Raw genomic sequence first — 22,957 nt, forward strand, 5'->3', positions numbered from 1 at the left:
TGAAAGCAATATCAGAACCACTATAAGTTGAGTGTCAAACTCTTGACTTTGCTTCAGGTTGTAATGTCACAATTTGTTATATGTAGCCCCACATCAGGCTCTGCACAGTGTGGAGCCTGCTTGGGATTCTCTTTCTCCCTCTCTCTGTCCCTGCACTGCTGTCCTTCTCTCCCTCTCTCTGTCAGTCTTTCTCCCAAAGCAAATAAATAAACATTAAAAAAACAACAAATTTGCAATGAATTCTAGATGTGCATATGAAAATGAAACAGAATATGTTATGTTAATAGAAAATATAGGTAATTACCATGAATTGGGGTAGCCATACATTTTGTAAATAGAACAAAAAATACAATATAAAAACAAAAATGGCAAATTTGGATTAAAAAATAATCAGGGCTTTTTGTATGACACAAGACACCAAAAAGAGTATAAATTTTGAATATAAGGTGTGATGTATTTCTATTCTGTATATTTAATGAAGAAAAATGCAGAAAATATGAAGAATTTTTATAAATCTGTAGGTAAAATGGAAGGAAAAAAATAAAAAGATGAAAATATGAGAAAAAAGGTCTTGAAAAGACATTACAAAAAGGAGCTGATGCAAAGAGCCAATAAACATAGAAAAAGGGCTGAATATCGTTACTCACCAGGGTAATTCACGTTAACTACACACTTAGACACTAAGCCACATCCAACAGAATAATTAAAATGAAGAAAATACCAAGTTTGAGACAGAGTGCAGAACAAGTGGATTCATATGCTGTGGGATAATTACTTTGTAAAGCCATTTGACAATATTTACCACAATAATGGGAATGAACATCATGAATGAATCTGCCCATTGCCACTCTCATCAGAAGTCAGGCACAAAAAAGTATGTTATGTATGATCCCTTTATATTAACTATAAAACAGGCAAAACTTACCTATGGTCTTGAGAGTCAGAATGTAGTTTTCCAGTGAGTGGGCAGGTTAAGGATAGGAAATATGTGTGGGGATGGGAGTAGGGAGATGAAATTCTTCTGGGATGGCAATAGTGATCTATTTGCTGCTTATATAGACATATACGCTTCGTAAAAATTCATTGCAGTCTTATGATTTGTGAATGTATCTGTATGTATGTTATACTTTTAAAAAGAGTTTGTTTAAAATTTTCATTCGCGTGCATTTCTAATAAAGGTCATGTTATTATTTTCTTTTGCTCCTCTTATATATTTGTTATAATATGCATGCATTAAAAGGACATAATATTGAACCAAAACAAGATGGATAAACTTTTGACTACAAAAAATCAATCGCAAACTGTAAACTATTGCCCTTGCTCTATATGTAAGTAAATAAGTAGTGAAGTATTAGAATTAAAAGTGACTATATATTTGCATTTGTCTACATGTATATCTATATCTCTATCACTATATTTCTATTTACCAATCTGTTTCTGTCTATCTCTATCATCTATCTATCTATCTGTCTATCTACCTATGTATCAACTATCATCATCTTCCTCAATCTTTTTAATTCTGATGTTTATCTTTCAATTCTAAATGTGAAAAAATCATTAAGCCATTTTATGAATTTAGGGCTGTAGCAATAGAAACTGGCTTTCAGAAGCTCAATTACAAACATCTGAATTATATCCCTAAATAAAGTAGTCTCGGTTTCAAGTAAAAAGTACAGAGTAGATGCTCACTAAGTATTTGTTAACTATTGAGGGAAGAAAAAATAACAAAAGTGTTATTTCCATATAGCTGCTATCTATGGAAGAAGCAGTGTTATAGAAAGTCCAAAAGGAAATTCAGAGAAGGAACAAAATAATCACAAATCTAAAAGAAAAAAGCAAATGTCTTTTTGGTAATCCCTGAGATATTAACATACAAATAAGGTAAATTGAAAATATAATATGCATATTGTATTTGAATCAAAAAATAAATGGAAAAGATGGGTTGAGTCCACAAATAAAACAACATGAGCAGGTCAACACAAAATTATTTTTGAATATAATATATGTTCAATATTTCTTCTTTGGTTTTTAAAATGCTCATTAAATTTCTCTTAAAATAAATTGAAACTATTAGAGACATTTTATATATTTCAGTCTTTTAAAAATTCTTTTTGAAATTGCTTTTGCTTTACTTAAGATGTGATATATGAGATGGCAGATAACTTTAGTCATATCACCTTATTTATTATGGATTGTAGAATTATCTACTTTGATAATAGCTTTACCATTTGATTCTTGCATTGTTCAAAGAATGCAAAGTTTTATAATTAGATAAACTATGTTAGAGTTACTCTGACAATTAATGACCTCAGGGTTCATCTTGATATATGGAATTGAGTTGATTGTTGATCATTGGACAGGTTTTCTCATCAGTCAAACATCAGTGGAACTGCATCTAATCATGGCAATACGTACAAATGTCTTCTTTGTATAATTTTGAAATTTTGAAGTACTTACGACATTCTCGTATATGTGTCAATTATTCTTTTACTTTGATTTAATCACTTTTGTTTCTGGCATATCCTAACTAGATTGTTGAAATTTTAATATTTATTTGTTTTTAGGAGCGCACAAACTGGGGAGGGGCAGAGAGAGAGAGAGAGAGAGAGCGAGAAACAGAGGATCCAGAGGGAGATATGCACTGACAGGCTGACAACAGTGAGCCCAATGTGGGGCTCAAACTCACAAATGGTAAGATCATGATCTGAGCTGAAGTCAGACACTCAACTGGCTGAGCCACCCAGGTGCTCCTAGATTGTTGAAATTTACTGAAGTGATAATTTAGGCTATATGAATCTTCAGCATTAATAAAAAGGAATAGATTTCATTCAGAATCTATTCTGAAATTTCATGTTATAGAATGCATTCAAATATCTGTAATATTTATTTAGAATGTACACTACAACATATTTTATTTCAGTGGTCTACTGGAGAGAAAATGTTGAACAAATCTGGTATTTCTCTGATCACCGAACTTCATGAAGTATATTGAAAATTTCTTAACTGTATTAAGAGATTTTAATTTGATTTTTCTCCTGTAATTTTAACCCTTTATAAAATACATTATTCAAAACATTTGCTTGTATTCCTACCCTGATCCTTATGAATTTACAAGTCATTAATATTTCTTTACACTCTAGGATGGCAGCATCTTCTTAAATTATAATGTTTTGGCATTCATACTACATATTAATATATAAAATGTGTTCTTTTCACCTACATAATGCATTATATCCTAAAATTACACACTTATATGATCCTTGTCGAAACTTAATTTATGATACTTTGAGTCCTAACGTGAGCTAAAAATATAAGAAAATAGGAAAGATATATCTGTGCAATGGTATGTTGTGTTGGATTCAATATTTACAGCTTTATTAGTGTGATAAGGTGTAATGAAATTACAAAAAAAATACAGACTTGAAATATATCAAAATTATGAAGCATGGGACCATAATGTTCACTTCATTTGTGTATTATTATAATTCTGAGTTCTGTCTCTTATGGCAAACATTATAATGAGGAGGAGAAATGCAGAAAATTGATTTATTCTGAAGACAAAGATAATAATGAGGTGAGATGAGAACATATGCTTAAAATTTCTAACTTTGTCATTGTGTAGGTTGTGCAGTTTCTGTACTTCATGACTTTATAAAATAAGATATTCTGACTTTATCTTTATATTTTATTGTGATATGATTCAAACACAGAGAAATTGGTAGGATGAATTGGTACCTCTAATGCAGTATATACCCGTAATATTTTTTTCCTACAGAATTACGAAATTTTTTGCAAAATAATGTTATAGATATTCACATATATACAATGTTCAGAATATGGAATCGTACTGTATTCTGGGTTGATGATTATATTTAAACTCTAAACATATTTGCATGCCTGAAAATATTTTGTTTCTTGATAACAAATTGCTTTTACCTTTCTTTTTCTATTTTCATGGAATCAAAATTTTCCAAAAATATTGATGCATATGACTAAGGAATAATAGCTAATGATTTTAAGGCACTAGACATTGTTATAATTTTTTATTTAATCCTCAAAACCAGTCTAGCAGATGGGTAGTAATATAATCCCTATTTTACTTAGCTATAGAGAGGTACTTAAACCAGGTCACACAGTTATTTTATGACATATCCAGGATTCAGAACCAGAAATTAGAGTTTCAGAGTCCATATGCTCAGCCACTGTCTTACACTCCTCCTACTCAACAAGAATTCATATCTGTGGTCTTTTCACAGGCACTTTATTATATGTTGAGATCTATGATTACCATGCTGGACTATTTCAAAATTCTCTACCTGTATTTTACTTTTTAGCATTAAGATGAGCCATGATAACCATGGAATGAAGTATCTCTTACTACCTTTGTATAAAAGAAATGATATCACAAATATTTACATTATCCTCTAATGCCTCTCACTTGCCTTAGAGATGTTCATAAGACAGAGTAGAAGGATATTTCTCTACTCTTCAGGCCTATTAACAAAATGCAATTCGAAGCCACTGTAGTTACCATAATAGACATATTGTTAAAAATCTCTTTTTCCATTAGCATGAGTTCATCATTTACACGGTGACTCCTAGGAGTCGTTACAGCTAATATTTGAGCAAGGTGTGGTTGGGAAAAAAAAAATTAAAGAAATTGAGAGTCATGAAAGTTCATTTTGGAAGTAATGTATTGAATCATTTTGGAATTTATCAGAATAAAATGCTAAAACATTCTCTACCCACACAGATATCACTTTTTGCAGAGATACATTTTCCCGCATAATTCATACAAATTTTGAGCCAGAGAGTCTTTTCAACTATACGTGTGTGTGTGTGTGTGTGTGTGTGTGTGTGTGTGGTTTGTATGTAAAATATGGGGGTTAGGAGTGCTGGCTCCTGTACACTTGAAATTTGCATATAACTTTTGACTACCCAAAAACTTAACTGCTAATAGTTTACTGTTGACCAGAGCCTTACATATTATGTAAACATCTGATTAATACATATTTTGTATGTTACATGTATTATATATGATATTATTAGATTAAAATGAGCTAGAGAAAAGAAAATGTATTAAGAACATTAGCAGTAAGGAAGAGAAAGTACATATATAGTACTATACTATATTTATAAGAAAAATCCCTGTGTAAGTGGACCTGACAGTTTGAACCCATGTTATTCAAGGGCATATATGTGTGTGTTATGACAAGCCACATATTCTCCACCACTCTGTCTTAGAAAAAGGTGGCATGGAATTTGGTTTTTTTTTTTTTTTTTTTTTTTTTTTATTTTTTTTTATTTTTATTTTATTTTTTTTTTTATTTTTTTTTTCTGAAATTTATTGACAAATTGGTTTCCATACAACACCCAGTGCTCATCCCAAAAGGTGCCCTCCTCAATACCCATCATCCACCCTCTCCTCCCTCCCACCCCCCATCAACCCTCAGTTTGTTCTCAGTTTTTAACAGTCTCTTATGCTTTGGCTCTCTCCCTTTCTAACCTCTTTTTTTTTTTTTTCCTTCCCCTCCCCCATGGGTTCCTGTTAAGTTTCTCAGGATCCACATAAGAGTGAGACCATATGGTATCTGTCTTTCTCTGAATGGCTTATTTCACTTAGCATCACACTCTCCAGTTCCATCCACGTTGCTACAAAAGGCCATATTTCATTTTTTCTCATTGCCATGTAATATTCCATTGTGTATATAAACCACAATTTCTTTATCCATTCATCAGTTGATGGACATTTAGGCTCTTTCCATAATTTGGCTATTGTTGAGAGTGCTGCTATGAACATTGGGGTACAAGTGACCCTATGCATCAGTGCTCCTGTATCCCTTGGATAAATTCCTAGCAGTGCTATTGCTGGGTCATAGGGTAGGTCTATTTTTAATTTTCTGAGGAACCTCCACACTGCTTTCCAGAGCGGCTGCACCAATTTGCATTCCCACCAACAGTGCAAGAGGGTTCCCGTTTCTCCACATCCTCGCCAGCATCTATAGTCTCCTGATTTGTTCATTTTGGCCACTCTGACTGGCGTGAGGTGATACCTGAGTGTGGTTTTGATTTGTATTTCCCTGATAAGGAGCGACGCTGAACATCTTTTCATGTGTCTGTTGGCCAACCGGATGTCTTCTTTAGAGAAGTGTCTATTCATGTTTTCTGCCCATTTCTTCACTGGGTTATTTGTTTTTCGGGTGTGGAGTTTGGTGAGCTCTTTATAGATTTTGGATACTAGCCCTTTGTCCGATATGTCATTTGCAAATATCTTTTCCCATTCCGTTGGTTGCCTTTTAGTTTTGTTGGTTGTTTCCTTTGCTGTGCAGAAGCTTTTTATCTTCATAAGGTCCCAGTAATTCACTTTTGCTTTTAATTCCCTTGCCTTTGGGGATGTGTCGAGTAAGAGATTGCTACGGCTGAGGTCAGAGAGGTCTTTTCCTGCTTTCTCCTCTAAGGTTTTGATGGTTTCCTGTCTCACATTTAGGTCCTTTATCCATTTTGAGTTTATTTTTGTGAATGGTGTGAGAAAGTGGTCTAGTTTCAACCTTCTGCATGTTGCTGTCCAGTTCTCCCAGCACCATTTGTTAAAGAGGCTGTCTTTTTTCCATTGGATGTTCTTTCCTGCTTTGTCAAAGATGAGTTGGCCATACGTTTGTGGGTCTAGTTCTGGGGTTTCTATTCTATTCCATTGGTCTATGTGTCTGTTTTCGTGCCAATACCATGCTGTCTTGATGATGACAGCTTTGTAGTAGAGGCTAAAGTCTGGGATTGTGATGCCTCCTGCTTTGGTCTTCTTCTTCAAAATTCCTTTGGCTATTCGGGGCCTTTTGTGGTTCCATATGAATTTTAGGATTGCTTGTTCTAGTTTTGAGAAGAATGCTGGTGCAATTTTGATTGGGATTGCATTGAATGTGTAGATAGCTTTGGGTAGTATTGACATTTTGACAATATTTATTTTTCCAATCCATGAGCAGGGAATGTCTTTCCATTTCTTTAAATCTTCTTCAATTTCCTTCAGAAGCTTTCTATAGTTTTCAGCATACAGATCCTTTACATCTTTGGTTAGATTTATTCCTAGGTATTTTATGCTTCTTGGTGCAATTGTGAATGGGATCAGTTTCTTTATTTGTCTTTCTGTTGCTTCATTGTTAGTGTATAAGAATGCAACTGATTTCTGTACATTGATTTTGTATCCTGCAACTTTGCTGAATTCCTGTATCAGTTCTAGCAGACTTTTGGTGGAGTCTATCGGATTTTCCATGTATAATATCATGTCATCTGCAAAAAGCGAAAGCTTGACTTCATCTTTGCCAATTTTGATGCCTTTGATTTCCTTTTGTTGTCTGATTGCTGATGCTAGAACTTCCAGCACTATGTTAAACAGCAGCGGTGAGAGTGGGCATCCTTGTCGTGTTCCTGATCTCAGGGAAAAAGCTTTCAGTTTTTCCCCGTTGAGGATGATGTTAGCTGTGGGCTTTTCATAAATGGCTTTTATGATCTTTAAGTATGTTCCTTCTATCCCGACTTTCTCAAGGGTTTTTATTAAGAAAGGGTGCTGGATTTTGTCGAAGGCCTTTTCTGCATCGATTGACAGGATCATATGGTTCTTCTCTCTTTTTTTGTTAATGTGATGTATCACGTTGATTGATTTGCGAATGTTGAACCAGCCCTGCATCCCAGGAATGAATCCCACTTGATCATGGTGAATAATTCTTTTTATATGCCGTTGAATTCGATTTGCTAGTATCTTATTGAGAATTTTTGCATCCATATTCATCAGGGATATTGGCCTGTAGTTCTCTTTTTTTACTGGGTCTCTGTCTGGTTTAGGAATCAAAGTAATACTGGCTTCATAGAATGAGTCTGGAAGTTTTCCTTCCCTTTCTATTTCTTGGAATAGCTTGAGAAGGATAGGTATTATCTCTGCTTTAAACGTCTGGTAGAACTCCCCTGGGAAGCCATCTGGTCCTGGACTCTTATTTGTTGGGAGATTTTTGATAACCGATTCAATTTCTTCGCTGGTTATGGGTCTGTTCAAGCTTTCTATTTCCTCCTGATTGAGTTTTGGAAGCGTGTGGGTGTTCAGGAATTCGTCCATTTCTTCCAGGTTGTCCAATTTGTTGGCATATAAGTTTTCATAGTATTCCCTGATAATTGTTTGTATCTCTGAGGGATTGGTTGTAATAGTTCCATTTTCATTCATGATTTTATCTATTTGGGTCATCTCCCTTTTCTTTTTGAGAAGCCTGGCTAGAGGTTTGTCAATTTTGTTTATTTTTTCAAAAAACCAACTCTTGGTTTCGTTGATCTGCTCTACAGTTTTTTTAGTTTCTATATTGTTTATTTCTGCTCTGATCTTTATTATTTCTCTTCTTCTGCTGGGCTTAGGCTGCCTTTGCTGTTCTGCTTCTAGTTCCTTTAGGTGTGCTGTTAGATTTTGTATTTGGGATTTTTCTTGTTTCTTGAGATAGGCCTGGATTGCAATGTATTTTCCTCTCAGGACTGCCTTCGCTGCGTCCCAAAGCGTTTGGATTGTTGTATTTTCATTTTCGTTTGTTTCCATATATTTTTTAATTTCTTCTCTAATTGCCTGGTTGACCCACTCATTCGTTAGTAGGGTGTTCTTTAACCTCCATGCTTTTGGAGGTTTTCCAGACTTTTTCCTGTGGTTGATTTCAAGCTTCATGGCATTGTGGTCTGAAAGTAAGCATGGTATAATTTCAATTCTTGTAAACTTATGAAGGGCTGTTTTGTGACCCAGTATATGATCTATCTTGGAGAATGTTCCATGTGCACTCGAGAAGAAAGTATATTCTGTTGCTTTGGGATGCAGAGTTCTAAATATATCTGTCAAGTCCATCTCATCCAATGTCTCATTCAGGGCCCTTGTTTCTTTATTGACCGTGTGTCTAGTTGATCTATCCATTTCTGTAAGTGGTGTATTAAAGTCCCCTGCAATTACCACATTCTTATCAATAAGGTTGCTTATGTTTATGAGTAATTGTTTTATATATTTGGGGGCTCCGGTATTCGGTGCATAGACATTGATAATTGTTAGCTCTTCTTGATGGATAGACCCTGTAACTATTATATAATGTCCTTCTTCATCTCTTGTTACAGCCTTTAATTTAAAGTCTAGTTTGTCTGATATAAGTATGGCTACTCCAGCTTTCTTTTGGCTTCCAGTCGCATGATAAATAGTTCTCCATCCCCTCACTCTCAATCTAAAGGTGTCCTCAGGTCTAAAATGAGTCTCTTGTAGACAGCAAATAGATGGGTCTTGTTTTTTTATCCATTCTGATACCCTATGTCTTTTGGTTGGCGCATTTAATCCATTTACATTCAGTGTTATTATAGAAAGATACGGGTTTAGAGTCATTGTGATGTCTGTATGTTTTATGCTTATAGTGATGTCTCTGGGACTTTGTCTCACAGGGTCCCCCTTAGGATCTCTTGTAGGGCTGGTTTAGTGGTGACAAATTCCTTCAGTTTTTGTTTGTTTGGGAAGACCTTTATCTCTCCTTCTATTCTAAATGACAGACTTGCTGGATAAAGGATTCTTGGCTGCATATTTTTTCTGTCTAGCACCCTGAAAATCTCTTGCCAATTCTTTCTGGCCTGCCAAGTTTCAAAAGAGAGATCAGTCACGAGTCTTATAGGTCTCCCTTTATATGTGAGGGCACGTTTACCCCTTGCTGCTTTCAGAATTTTCTCTTTATCCTTGTATTTTGCCAGTTTCACTATGATATGTCGTGCAGAAGATCGATTCAAGTTACGTCTGAAGGGAGTTCTCTGTGCCTCTTGGATTTCAATGCCTTTTTCCTTCCCCAGTTCAGGGAAGTTCTCAGCTATGATTTCTTCAAGTACCCCTTCAGCACCTTTCCCTCTCTCTTCCTCCTCTGGGATACCAATTATGCGTATATTATTTCTTTTTAGTGTATCACTTAATTCTCTAATTTTCCCCTCATACTCCTGGATTTTTTTATCTCTCTTTTTCTCAGCTTCCTCTTTTTCCATAACTTTATCTTCTAGTTCACCTATTCTCTCCTCTGCCTCTTCAAGCCGAGCTGTGGTGGTTTCCATTTTGTTATGCATTTCGTTTAAAGCGTTTTTCAGCTCCTCGTGACTGTTCCTTAGTCCCTTGATCTCTGTAGCAAGAGATTCTCTGCTGTCCTGTATACTGTTTTCAAGCCCAGCGATTAATTTTATGACTATTATTCTAAATTCACTTTCTGTTATATTATTTAAATCCTTTTTGATCAGCTCATTAGCTGTTGTTATTTCCTGGAGATTCTTCTGAGGGGAGTTCTTCCGCTTGGTCATTTTGGTGAGGACCTGCAGGGCACTTCCCCTGTGCTGTGGTGTATACCTGGAGTTGGTGGGCGGGGCCGCAGTCAGACCTGATGTCTGCCCCCAGCCCACCGCTGGGGCCACAGTCAGACTGGTGTGTGCCTTCTCTTCCCCTCTCCTAGGGGCGGGATTCACTGTGGGGTGGTGTGGCTCGTCTGGGCTACTTGCACCCTGCCAGGCTTGTGATGCTGGGGATCTGGCGTATTAGCTGGGGTGGGTAGGCAAGGTGCTCGGGGGCAGGAGGGGCAGGCTTAGATCGCTTCTCCTTAGGTGATCCACTTCAGGAGGGGCCCTGTGGCAGCGGGAGGGAGTCAGATCCGCTGCCGGAGGTTTGGCTCCGCAGAAGCGCAGAGTTGGGTGTTTGCGCGGAGCCAGCAAGTTCCCTGGCGGGAACCGGTTCCCTTTGGGATTTCGGCTGGGGGATGGGCGGGGGAAATGGCGCTGGCGAGCGCCTTTGTTCCCCACCAAACTGAGTCCTGTTGTCAGGGGGCTCAGCAGCTCTCCCTCCCTTTGTCCTCCAGCCTTCCCGCTTTCCGAGCAGAGCTGTTAATTTCTGACCTCCCAGACGCTAAGTCGCGCTTGCTGTCGGAACACAGTCCGTCAGGCCCCTCCGCTTTTGCAAGCCCGACTCGGGGGCTCTGCTTGGCCGGCGAGCCGCCCCTCCGCCCCGGCTCCCTCCCGCCAGTCCGTGGAGCGCGCACCGCCTCGCCGCCCTTCCTACCCTCTTCCGTGGGCCTCTCGTCTGCGTTTGGCTCCGGCGACTCTGTTCTGCTAATCCTCTGGCGGTTTTCTGGGTTATTTAGGCAGGTGTAGATGGAATCTAAGTGATCAGCAGGACGTGCGGTGAGCCCAGCGTCCTCCTAAGCCGCCATCTTGCCGCAACTCCGGAATTTGGTTTTAAAAAAGTGAAAGTTGGGGCGCCTGGGTGGAGCAGTCGGTTAAGCGTCCGACTTCAGCCAGGTCACGATCTCGCGGTCCGTGGGTTCGGCCCCGCGGGTTCGGCCCCGCCTCGGGCTCTGGACTGATGGCTCAGAGCCTGGAGCCTGTTTCCGATTCTGTGTCTCCCTCTCTCTCTGCCCCTCCCCCGTTCATGCTCTGTCTGTCTCTGTCCCAAAAATAAATAAACGTTGAAAAAAAAATTTTTTTTTTAAAATAAAAAAGGGAAAGTATTGTGATTAAACAACTGCTATAACTAATCTGTGGTACTTTATAAGGATAGTCACTCTTAAGAGTCTTCATTTCTTACTATTTTTCTGTTGTAATTATCCATACAGACTAATACCTGAGTCACTACTAACATAAAACTATTTTGTATTAGTTCAACACTTACACTGATAGATAGGTGTACAGGCACAAGTTGGCGATATTGCAGTTTGGTTCCAGATCACTGCAATAAAACGAGTACCACACTTAAGCAAGGCAAATTAATTTTTTGGTTTCCTAGTGCATACAAAACTTATGTTTGCACTATACTGTAGTCTTTTAAGGGTGCAATAGCGTTATATATATATATATATATATATATATATATATATATACACACATATATATATACAGAGAGAGAGAGCAATATATATACCTGAATTAAAAAAGTATTTATTGCTAACAAATGCTAACCATCATCCGAGCTTTTAGTGACCCATAATCACTGATCACAGACTACCATAACAAGTGTACTAATAATGAAAAAGTTTGAAATATTTTGAGAATTACTGAAATGTGACAGAAAAATGAAGTGAACCCATGCTGATGGAAGAATGGCATCCACAGATTTGCTCTATGCAGAGTTACCACAAACTTTCTATTTGTAAAAACAAAAACAAAAACAAAAAAAACCCCAGCATCTGTGAAGTCCAATAAATATACTAGATAATATTTCCTGACACATTATATGTAAAAGGGTATTTGCTCATTGCTCTGGTGCAAATGACCAGAGAGATATCACTACTCTGAGCCAGTGAAAAATGTGCATTACTATTACAAGTGTGAGAGTCAAATCTCCATGCCAGGATCATCTCTATAGATGTATGAAAATGCATTTATAATATTTTAAACTTGCTTCTCGGGGGACTGAAAAAGGAAATATATGACTTACAATTACATCATTTTGAGTAATTTAAAAAAGCAAATAAAGGGGCGCCTGGGTGGCTTAGCTGTTTGAGCGTCTGACTTCAACTCAGGTCACGATCTCTTGGTTCATGAGTTCGAGCGCCCCATTGGGCTCTCTGCTGTCACCACTGAGCCAACTTCCCCTGCACATGCTGTCTCTCTCAAAAATAAATAAACATATTTTTTAAAAAGGGAAATAAACTTCACACTATTTTGTTTGCATGCACAGTAGGATTCAGGTATATATTTATCAAAAAAAAATTAAAAAGAAAAGAAAAAATAATTTAAAATCTGGAGAGCAAACTTTTAGCAAGGATTTAAAATAGGCTTTGCCTACCCAATTTCTCATGTATTTTCATAATCAAGCTTATGATCATGACAAAAATGATACTGATGTAGAGTTTTAGAAATACTGGAGAGATTCTTTTAATTAGGATACTGTTATTTATTATTTTCAACTGAGGATATAATTTTGTATTATTTAAAATATCTCGAAAATTCCCTACAGGATCTCAAGATTATGGATTTGCATTTGATATGATTAAAGTTAGAATATATATTTAAATGTGACTTTGTTTCAGGTTTAACTTCATCTCCCTTAAACTATTTATGCTTCAACTAACTGGGAAGGAAAGATTTAGTTCTAAGCAACTTCGAATTTGTTTTAAACATTTAAAGGGATGTCATTTGTTTCTTGTCTATAATGGCAACAGTGCTTCAAATAATTTAAGCATGAACATAGTGTTGTAATTCAGAACACAGGATATTAACCCAACCACATAAAGTACAATAATGGTAATTTATATAAAGTTGTCATGCCTCAGTTTATTAATTTTTAAACCATTTTTAGTATACCTATGTAGCATGTTTATGACTATTACATGAATTAATCGTGCAAAACACTTAAGGCAGAATCCAACACATAAAAGTTTAGCTTATTCTTCCTGAGGCTTTGGATTCTCTGTGCTTTTGTAGTTTCATTAGTATTATCCTCTTACCAACTGAGTTGACCCATGCAAATTATTGCATATTATCTACTATTTGTCATCTCTAGGCCTGGAGGGAGTTAAACTGAATAACAAAATATATAGGCCAATAATTTCAAATTCCAAGTGTTTGTATTTTATAAGGAAAAACTTACATTTAATAAAATTTTAAAAAATATATTACAGCTTGATCACATTAAAGCATTATGGAAATCATATTTTGTTCGATTTCTTCTTTTTTTGTATTTTTATACTCTAATTGCTGATTAATACTATGTGTATGTTTTTAGAAAATGCAGAGTATTTCTAGACTGTATTTCCAGACTGTACCTGATTCCCTTTCATTACTCTGTCTCTGTTATATTTTATTTTGGTTTGGTTTATTTTATTATTTTTTAATTTTATATCTATCTATCTATCTATCTATCTATTTTTAGTGGTTAGTAGTTTATTATCCTTTTGGATATACCTTTTCTGTAATGCCCATTCAAGTCTTTTGCATACTTTTTTTTCTTGAGTTATATTTTTTTAACATGCAAGAATTTGGGGGATTTGGGAGGGATTATTTTTTAAAGTATAATTGACATATAACATTATATTAGTTTCAAATATCCAAGTTGATGATATGATATTTTCATACACTATGAAATAATCCCTACAATAAGTCTGGTTACCATCTATCACCACAATAAGTTACAAAATTATTTGTGTCTATGTGCGCGTGAGATGAAAACTTTTAGGATTTACTCCCCTTGGCAACTTTCAAGCATGCACTACAATATTACTGCCTATGGCCCCTATAGACCAATGCTTTACATTGCATCCCCATGACTTATTCATTTTATAATGAAATTTGTATTTCTTGAGCTGCTTCACCCATTTCACCAACCCCCTTTCCTTCTAGCAACAGCTGTTCTGTTTTCTATATATATGGCTTGTACTGTCTTGTTTGTTCATTTTGTTTTTAGATTCCACAAGTAAGGGAAATCATATGGTATTTGTTTTTCTCTAACTTATTTTACTTACAGGAAATCCCTCACGGTCCATCTGTGTTGTCACAAAAGGCAAGATTTCATTCTTTTTTATGGCTAAGTAGTGTTCCATTGTATATATATGTGTATATACCACAACATCTTCATCCATTCATCCACTGATGGATAATTGTTTCCATGTCTTGGCTATTGTAGATAATGCTACAACAAACATAGGGGAGTATGTATCCTTTCCAATCAGTGTTTTTTTGTTTTCTTTGAATAAATACCTATTGGTGGAAATGCTGGATCATATGGTAGTTCTATTTTTAATTTTTTGAGGAGCTTCCATACTGTTTTCCACAGTGGTTTCACCAAACTGCATTTCCACCAGCAATGTATAAGACCCAAGGGTTGGGGCACCTGGTGTGGGGCACATGCCCCCTTGGTCTCCAGGGAGAAGCTGTGGCTTAGTGAAATCCTCTCAACTGTGGGTCACTGATCTGAAGGTGGGGTTTTGGGGGAGGATGCACTTCTGACTCTCCTACCTGTTTCAGTGTGGCCCTTATATCTTTATTTGTGGAGGAGCGGTTCAACCAGTTTTCAGGTCTTTTTCAGAGAGAAAGTTTCGTATGTACTGGTGCATTCAGAGTCTCCATGGGAGGAGGTGAGTTCAGAGTCTTCCCATGTCATCATCTTGGACCGACCCCCTTCCTTTCATTACTTTTACAGCAGGGAATCTGTGATCCTCTGACCACATATCACCCAGCACATCCAATCTGTCACTTTTGCTAATACTAGGGTGTTCCTCACATCATTTCAATTTAGCACACACTCATCCTTTTTTAAGCATTATTCACCAGGGATAGGCATAATAATACAAATTCTGCAAATGAACCTTCTATGTCTTAATATAAAACGTGCACTGGAAATATCTTCAAAATTATGAAATTTTAAGTCAACTAAAATTATGAAATTTTAAGGATATACCAAGGTAATTCTTATTGATATTACACTCTAAGTAAGAATATGTACATTTTATTCCTTGTATAGAATTATCCCTAATAATTTTATCTCAAATTGTCATAATTGTTCATATGGTAAAACTTGGCATTGTCATTTTTCAATTTTTATATTCTTGCATATTAAAAAAAAAAAAAACTAAGTAGGGACCCTGGGGTGGTTCAGGCGGTTGAGCGTCGGACTTCAGCTCAGGTCATGATCCCACAGTTTGTGAGTTTGAGCCCCACATCAGGCTCTGTGCTGACAGCTCAGAGCCTGGAGCCTGCTTCAGATTCTGTGTCTCCCTCTCTCTTTGCCCCTAACCCACTCACATTCTGTCTCTGTCTCTCTTAAAAATAAATAAACATTAAAAATTTTTTTAATAAAAAAAACTAAATAAAATCCTGTAGAATGTTCATTATTTAATAGTTAAACTATTTTTTAATATACACCTATGACTAAAAGTTTTTATCAAGACACTTTAATAAGCAACTGATAGGCAAATGTGTCTTCCATTTTTTTTTAATTTTACATACTTGGGAATATAGAACTGAATTAAATAGTTTCTATTTTTCAAATTTAAATTCAGGACTTAACTTAATTCTCTAGATATTGGAGAGAAAACATTTGGAAAAAGCAAATATCAGGAGCTGGATAAAAGGATTAAGAAAAATCAGGTTGCATATGCATTAGAAATATGTATTTTCTGAAATACATGATCTTAAGTTATGTTTAAGTCCTAAGTATTTTTATTTTGTGGAGACATAACTCTTTCGAAATAAAGTAAACGGGTTGTAGACAGTCCATTAGCCACCCAACTAAATGGCTTCACTTCATCATTGACAGGAAGTATTCTGTGGTTTTTATCCTACCAGTAGGCACGTACTTTACTAGTATTGCACCTTAAAAAAAAATCTACTACAAACTAGCATGTGACAATTGCCTGTCATAATGCAATATTGATAGTTCCTATAATTTTTGTTAAAAATATTTTTAATAAAAATACTAAACATAGTATTTTTATACTATGTTATAGTTAATATGTTATATGTATAGTTATATGTAATAGTTATATGTATAGTTAATATACATATATATATTAACAAATATATATAAACAAATTAAATATTAGGACAACTACTAAATGCCAGGATATATAAATACAGGTTTATTTATTTATTATCTCTTTTTTTCTGTCTTTCACTCTCTCTCTCTCTCCATATATACATATACATATATAAAGAGATTGTATGAAATAAATAAGTTTTTTTAACCTATCTTTTGCATGTTTATTTAGTCTGATTATGTTATCTCTATTCTTCATCTAGAATAGATTCATTGAAATTGAAAAAGATTTAATTCCTACTCCTGGTTAAACTGACCAACTTGCAGGAATACTGATAAAGAGCATACAATAAATGTGTTACAAGAAATATGTTTCTGGTAAAGCTCTCAGAAACAGATAGTGCGTTAGATTTTGTATCACCTTATCTAAAACGGAATAGTAAGTAGGATTGGGCAGAAGACTAAGTAGAAATGTAAATATATTTAGTTTGAAGAGTCTGGGAGACACTTAACACAAAGCTCAACACAAAGATATTTATAATCAGTTTAATACTAGAATATGAAGTGGGAGTCAAGAGGAAAGGGCACTGGTAGTGCTGTGATACTAGTAAGAGAAGCTAAAAAGAGTAATTAACAGTTTAAGAGAAAGAGACTGCCTGGACGAGTCTTCCTAGCATCACAGCCAATACTGGGGTTTGGAAAGGCTGTGGATGTACACTGAGCTGTACCTACACAGGGGTAAGCAGGATATGGATCAACTTGAAAACATCCCCAAGCCACACACAGATTCATCAGCAAAAGGTGGGAGACTCACTGTCACTAGGGGCTTAAGCACAACCTTGACCAAGCACTGGCTGAACATTGTGATACTCTGAGGTAGGGGCATCTCCTAAGACCTACAAATAAAACCACACGTATCCTTGCATCCTTAGGTCTGTGCAAATAACCAAGACTGAGCCCTCTCAGGAGTAATCACAGAGGGAAAATTCAGTCTACTCATAGGCAATAGAGGAGAGAGAGAGAGGAGTAATCCTTTGAACTGTGATAGCAGACTCCAAGTTATCACATATCCAATGGTAAAAGGCCAAAATCTAGCTGGTAAAGGGGCTTGTGAACAAGAATCTTTCATCAGTAAGTGGTTTAGCTTTTCCAGAGTTTAAATATAAAAACAAGAAACATCTGAGAAAGTGCATCGAAGGAAGCATCGTGGGAAAAAAAAGTTTCAGAGAGTTACTTCAGCCAAGTCACTAAACAAGTAAGTGACCAGAAAGACAGCAACATTAACATAAAACCCTGAGGAGAGAACCTAGGAAATTATTATCCAGAGTTGCTAAAGAAAAAAAAATAGTTTTCAGGTAAAAATTGAGATGTACAAAGAAACCAGAGAGTATGATCTACACAGGGGAAAAAAAAACGAAGAAGAAGAAGAAGAAGAAGAAGAAGAAGAAGAAGGCAGCTGTACACTGGTTATGAAGAAGGCCAGATGTTAGACTTAGCAAACAAAAACTTCAAAGGCATAACAAAAGGAAAGTTGTCCCATGTTTATGATTTACGAGAATATTTTACATTGTTAAGATGTCAATAGTTCCCAAATTGGTCTTCAAATTCAATGCAATCACTGTCAAAATCACAAATGGCTTTTTTTTTTAATTTCCCACAGATGTAGAGAAGTTGATCCTAAAACTCATGTATTAAAAAAAAAAAAGAATCTTGAAAAAGAACAAAGTGGAGGACTCACACTTTCCAATTTCACAACTACGAAAAAGCTGTAGTAATCAAGTGAGTATGATGCTGGTGTAAAGACAGACATGTAGATCAATGGAATAGAATTGAGAGGCCAGCAATAAACTCTTGTATTTATGATGAATTGATTTTTGACAAAGATGCCACTAAAAGTCAATGGGAGAAAATTGAATTTTCAACAAATGGTGTTGGAACAATTGAATAATCAAAAGCTAAGGAATAAAGTTTGAATGCTATCTCACAACATTTATAAAAATTAATCCAAAATGGAGTATAAGCCTAAATGTAAGATCTGAAAAACTACAACTCTTAGAGACAAACACATGAGTAAATATTTGTGACATTGAGTCAATATTTTCTTAGATATAATATCAAAAGCACAAGTGACAAAATAAAAAAGTAAATAAAATGGACTTCATAGAAATAGCCTTTTTTTAATAATAACAATAATAAACTACTATCAAGAAAGTGAAGATACAACGCACAGAATGGGAAAAAATTATGAATCATAAATCTCATAAGTGACTTGTATCCAGGATACAGAAAGTACTCCTACAACTCAATAAAAGACAACCTAATTTTTAAAATGGTCAAAGGATTGAAATAAACATTTCTTCTGAGAATACACTTAAAAAGCCACTAAGTACATGAAAAGATGCTCAAACCATTACATTAAGCACAGAGTTGCCACATGATTTATTAATTTCACTCATTTTTATATATACAGGCAGTGAAAATGTATGTCCACGTAAAACCTTGTACGTGAATGCTCATAGTCACATATTCACAATAGCCAAAAGTAGAAACAGCCCAACTGTCTTTTAACTGATGAATGGAATTGCACCAGGGGTATATCTACACAATGAGATATTACTGAGCAGTAAAAAGAAATGAAGTGCTGATACGTATTGCACATAGAGGAACCTTGAACACATTATGCTAAGTGAAAGAAGCCTGTCTCAGGAGATCATGTGTTTTTCTAATTCTATTTCTCTGGAATCAAGGCAGTGATGGCTTCATAGAATGAGTTAAGTTATTCATATTCTCATTTTGTTCATGTATCATTTTCCTGTCTATGTTCATATCTTCCTGTAGCTGTTTGAGCATATTTAGAGTACTCTTTTTTTTTTTTAACATCATCTTCTAGTAAGTCTAAGGGTAGTTTCTGTTGATTTTTTTTTTGTTCCCTTGAATGGGCCAAACTTTAATCTTTCATTATACATGACTTTGATTTTTGGTGGAAAATCAAACATGTACATATTGTACTGTGGTAGCTCCAGAAATCAGATTTCCACCGTTACCCAGAGTTTGCTTTTTTGTGTTCTGTTTTTTGACGAAAGGTGACTCTGTGCCTTGGATCATCTTAATGTGAAAGCTTAAAATTTGTCAAGTCTTCTGAGATTATGTTTTTGGGCTTATGCCATTGCTTTTTAAATTCCACCAAATCTGTGGTTGCTTCTAAACATAATAGTCTTTAAATATCTGGCTCCCAAAAGGAGAAAAAATAAAAGAAAAACAGATGGTGTTTCTTTATATTCTTTGGAAAGTCTTTCAACTAGTAGAGTGTTGAAACAATGGTGCAGCCTCTGCAAGTACACTTAATTATCAAAAGCAACTATCGGCTACCAGAACACTTAACTTCAATATTTGGAGGATAAGGTCTTTAATGTTCAACCTATCTCTAGCAAGCACATTAGGAATATGGGCATGGCTGCTGGCATGGCTGGAGGGCATGGGGTAGCTAACGGCTGCTGTGTTAAAAGCTGAAATTGATAGAAACTAACCACAGTTTGCCAGCCGTATTTTCCCCTGGAAGCTGCCAGTGTTTAAGTAAACTCCACAGTTTCTTTCCTGTTTTTTTTTTAATGTTTGTTTATTTTTCACAGAGAGAGACAGAGCACAAGTGGGGAGGGACAGAGAAGGAGGGAGAAACAGAATTTGAAGCAAGCTCCAGGCTCTGAGCTGTCAGCACAGAGCCCCACACGGGGCTTGAACTAGTAAACTGCAAGATCATGACCTGAGCTGAAGGTGGAGACTGTACCCATTGAGCCACCCACAGGCCCCAAAACTCCACAGTTTCAAGTCAACTTCCTACAGCTTCTACCAGTATAATTGTTGTCTGGGTGGAAAGATAAATTCTTGGTGCTTCCTACTATGCCCTACATCTCTTCCCTTACCAACTTGAGACATATGGAGTTATAGGACTCAGCAAAGCTGTGTCTGGATTCCTGACCCACAAAAATAGTGAAGGATTAAGTAGGATAAATGCTTCTTTTTTCAAGAATCAAGATCTAGATTAATTTGCTACCCAGCAAATAAATTTTTAAAACACATGTTTCTGTTATATATAATAACATATAATATACTTATTATAAATTATCTTTATACTTAGTGTATAATATATGTACTTAGAATATAATATATAATTATAATGTATACTCAGTCATCCAAGCAGAGGTAATCACCTTTCTGAATTGCAGATATCACATACACAAGCATATAGAGAACTTGTTGTAAGACTTTAGCCATAGATTGAAAGAAAACACAAAAACTTACTTGACAAAATTTCAGAGTTGTTCGCCTTTCCAGTGAGCATGAAAATGTCTAAATTGATTTTAATTCACAGGTAGACAAATGCACAAACAAATGAAAAGCCAAACGAGCTAGATTATCTTTTCTCTCATTCCTCAGACTTGATCTCCGCATCCAGTGAAAAGAATACTTACTCACCATACCCAAATTCCCAATCATCGCTGCTGCAAATAGAAAATAGCTTAGCATCAACTGTGAGTGAACCGAGAAAACACACACAAGCACACAATCAGTAACACACACACACACACACACACCCATAAACCCACAATGCAGAGAGTCAACAAAGTCATAGCCCTATTGCCACTTGGGATTTATTTGAAAAGCCAAGAAAAGACATGCTTTGATCTAAACAGCTGTGATCTTAGGCAGCAATGAAGATACATAATGAATGTATGTCAAATATTTAATCAACTCATAATGCAATGAGGAAACCAGTTAATGGTTAAAACCAGTACACGAGAGAATTTGACTTAGGGAGATTTATATTTTCTACTGGGAAAAATTGATAACTATGAACAGGAATTATTTACATTTTTGTGGGCAGGCATAATTTCCATTGTTTAAGTTTACTTTCACCCAACAAGGTGGTTAAATAGCCCGGGTACTAGAAAATCAAACTAGAATGTACACACCTGTGGAATCGTAATCACTGGAGGGTCTGCCAGAAAATGCCCAGCGTTCTGAAAAGATACCCAACTATGCCTTTTGCCTATAGTGAACAATTTAACTGGGTAAAGCTTTGATGAAATGAATTTGTATAGTATTAAGGAAGACCTAAGATGGAGAAACAAAGCTACCAAAAGGAAATGGAACTTGCCAACCCGAAATCGGCTGCTTGCTAAATTAAGAATCTGTTTCATTTGTGAATATTAAGACTATTTCCCCTCACTTTCTCCCTATGAAGTTTCCAAATACATGTGGTCATGTAGAAATGTGCACATGTTCTGGTAAGTTTGATAGCAAATAGGTATGCCCAGAACTCACACTGTTGTGAATACTGAAAATGTTTATTTGCTCTGGGAAGCACACCCTATAGAAAGAACACAAAGGTAGTTAAATCTCTAGGGATCTTCCTCTCTGGTAGTTCTCTGCTATATGAAACTGGGCGTTACCAACCTTATATTAGAATCCCAAAGGCCAAAGCTAGACAAAATGACTTGAATTTGGTTCAAAGGAAAATAGACACAGATAGTGAATTTATCGTGTTTGGTTCAGGCCTTAATTTGTATATAAAGGATTTGATATGAAAAGGATAGCTGATACAAAGACAAATACTAATTAAATATCACTATAGCTGATAATTAGATGTGACAAAAATCATAAAGGTGGAAAATGATGCCTGAAACTAGGAAAATATCCTGTTAGAGGAAATTGTTTATGAAAGGCAAAGTGATAGATCATTTGAATAAGTACATACGTGGAGGGCAAAAAAAAGTTGATTATAAATTAACTTCAGGGGACAGGATGTCTGATAACTCTACTATTTTCTTTAATTGAGAATACTTGCAAAATAAAAATAAATTTCCATTCCCCTAGGATTTAGAAACTTTGGAAACAATTGTAAACCTACACCTAGAATCATTCCTCAATATTTTTAATGATAATTAGCTTATTTTTTTTAACATTTATTTATTTTTGAGACAGAGAGAGACAGAGCATGAACAGGGGAGGGTCAGAGAGAGAGGGAGACACAGAATCTGAAACAGGCTCCAGGCTCTGAGCTGTCAGCACAGAGCCCGACGCAGGGCTCGACATCACGGACTGCGAGATCATGACCTGAGCCAAAGTCGGCCGCCTAACCGACCGAGCCACCCAGGTGCCCCATAATTAGCCTATTTAAAGTCAACGACTCATATTCCTGAAGAAATACATTGTTTAATATTTATATCAAATATTAAAAACACTTAAATAATTTAACTATATATTGTATATACATAATATTTAAAAAAAATAATGTTTATTCATTTTTGTTAGAAAGATTGAAAGAGACAGAGAATGAGTGGGGGGTGGGGGAAATCAGAGAGAAAGAGAGGGAGACACAGAATCCAAAGCAGTCTCCAGGCTCTGAGCTGTTAGCACAGAGCCTAAGGCCAGTGTGGAACTCACAAACCATGAGATCATGACCCAAGGCAA

This window comes from Prionailurus viverrinus, chromosome B1, assembly GCF_022837055.1.
Source record: "Prionailurus viverrinus isolate Anna chromosome B1, UM_Priviv_1.0, whole genome shotgun sequence".
NCBI lineage: Eukaryota > Metazoa > Chordata > Mammalia > Carnivora > Felidae > Prionailurus > Prionailurus viverrinus.